The following is a 2164-nucleotide window of genomic DNA, read 5'->3' on the forward strand; positions in this document are numbered from 1 at the left end:
GAGAGAGAGAGAGAGAGAGAGAGAGAGAGAGAGAGAGAGAGAGAGAGTCTATGTATGTGTGTAGAGGTCAGAAGTTGCCTTGGGTATCTTCCCAGTCACTCTCTGCCTTTTATGAGATAGAGTCCCTCACTGAACCTTGGACTCACCAGTTCAGTAAGCTTTAGGGAGCCTCTGTCTCGGCTTCCTGGGTGCTGGCACTGCATACATCTAACATTTCACTCAGGCACTGGAGGTCTGAATTCTTATGCTTTTATGAAAAGCACTACACCAACTAAGCCATTTCCCAAGTTCCTGTTTATCCAGTTCTGATAGATCAAGGATAACCACATTGTTGAGAAAAATGGCACTAGATATTTATTGTAGGCTATTCTACCTTATATAATTCCACAGGAGGTCTATGAAAAGGAATGCCATTCTCTTACCAAAGAGGGACTAAAGCTTAGACGGGTAAGTTCTAAATCTGCCTTCTCAGGACTTTCATGAACGCTACATTTGGGTTTTATTTGGACAAATATAATCCACCTCCTTCCCCCAGACAGGGTCTCTATATGTAGCCCCTGCTGTCCTGGAACTTGTTATATAGACCAGGATAGCCTCAAACTCACAGAGTTCCACTGGCCTCTGCCTTCTGAGTGCTAGGATTACAGGCTGTGCCAACACACTCTGCATTGCATCTCTCTCCTCTCTCTCTCTCTCTCTCTCTCTCTCTCTCTCTCTCTCTCTGTGTGTGTGTGTGTGTGTGTGTGTGTGTTATTTGTAGCACAGCACTGAAAGGCAAACTAGGGCAGAGAGCACATCTGTTTTTTTCTCAGCAGTAGTAGGGGGATGACTGGAACCTTTCAAGGAAAGCAAAGACTCTTTTTCTAGGCTGAGAGAACTGTGTGGCTTATTGTGGGAACCATGAGTTTATCGAAGTGGATATCCTTGGTCATTTAGGATCTGGAGTTTCTGAGATCCCAGGGTAACCCACCATCACCACCTAACCTCTCTTAGTCCAGCCCCACAGAGATGATGACTGTGCAGAGTTGACAGAAGACTCAGCATATGCTTTCTGGATTATTTGTGGCAAAATTTGAATTCTAGATTGACTTAGCTCAGCGACTTCCTACCCAAACTGATTTTTTTTTTCTGGCTTGATACTTGCTCTACCACCCCGAAGGGATGGAATCTGCTAATATTTATTTGAATTAAACAGAAAGGATAAGTTAAATTTGTTATGAAATGTCATGTAGTACTTTCTGTAGTCTTCAGTAATCGAGAAGGCAGTCCTGCGAGATCATAATTAATTACCCAAATTTTAGAGGGCCCAAGTGTCATTTCATCTTGCAATAGATCTTGGATAAGAGATAGCTTGTGTGCTTGGACTTCATGACCTTTCAGACCAAATAGTGAAGTATTTTTTGAAGGAGGTTTGAATTGTCTCAAGGTGATGAGAGAAGATTCTGTCTGGTCTTCCTGGACTCACTTTTGAGCCTATTATTACCAATCAACCAAATAAACCTGCAAAATGCAGGTGGGGTATTTTTATTGCTAATTAAATTAATTTGAGGCATTCTTTTTAACTGATACATTGCACTCACAGCTACCTATGGCAGCTAGCCTAGGTCTAGGAATCTGAGAGCCAGAAGCTCTAGGATTTGCAGCCCTCCACCTGAAGAGCTGTGGAAGAAGAAGGTTTGCAGCTGGTGAAGGTGACAGAATCAAGCTGCTTTATAGACCTGAGAGAACTTAAGTGAGGGGAGGGTGTGGAAGGGGGGAGGTTGGAATAAGCAGGCAGCTTGGGATGCTCCTTGGTACTGGCTCCTTGGCAACGGTTACTTAGCAACCTGCATTCACCTCTCTTGACTGCCTTCTCCCTCTCTTTTTCCTCCCACCCCCAGACTCCCTCCCTTAGCTGCTGCAAGAAGCTAGAGAGAGCTTGAAGTGAATGACAATTTGGAGAAACAGCCGCAGCCTGAAGATCTAAGAGGCTCTAAAGAAGATGGATAAGAAAATCGATGCATAATAAAAGCTGCAGGCAAAGCCACCTTGACACAGGGCCGGCAGCTCTCTTTTTCTGCCCTCCTTAAGTCTCTCCAGGTTCAGGCTTCTGCCTTAACTACCATCCACTTTTTTTTCACTTGCCTTTTACAGTGTGTGTGTGTGTGTGTGTGTGTGTGTGTGT

General features: G+C 44.2%; 1 long non-coding RNA gene across 4 annotated transcripts in view; it reads left to right on the top strand.

Annotated features, from left to right (window-relative positions):
• Positions 1-2037, top strand: part of LOC114632615 — a 37863-nt gene extending 35826 nt beyond the window's left edge. For all 4 annotated transcript variants that reach the window (XR_003713117.1, XR_003713115.1, XR_003713114.1 and 1 more), the window contains one exon: positions 1881-2037. This is a non-coding gene — a long non-coding RNA (uncharacterized LOC114632615). The remainder of the gene's footprint in view (positions 1-1880) is intronic.
• Positions 2038-2164: the final 127 nt, after the last annotated feature.

This window comes from Grammomys surdaster, unplaced genomic scaffold, assembly GCF_004785775.1.
Source record: "Grammomys surdaster isolate TR1022 unplaced genomic scaffold, NIH_TR_1.0 374, whole genome shotgun sequence".
In the NCBI taxonomy this organism is placed as follows: domain Eukaryota; kingdom Metazoa; phylum Chordata; class Mammalia; order Rodentia; family Muridae; genus Grammomys; species Grammomys surdaster.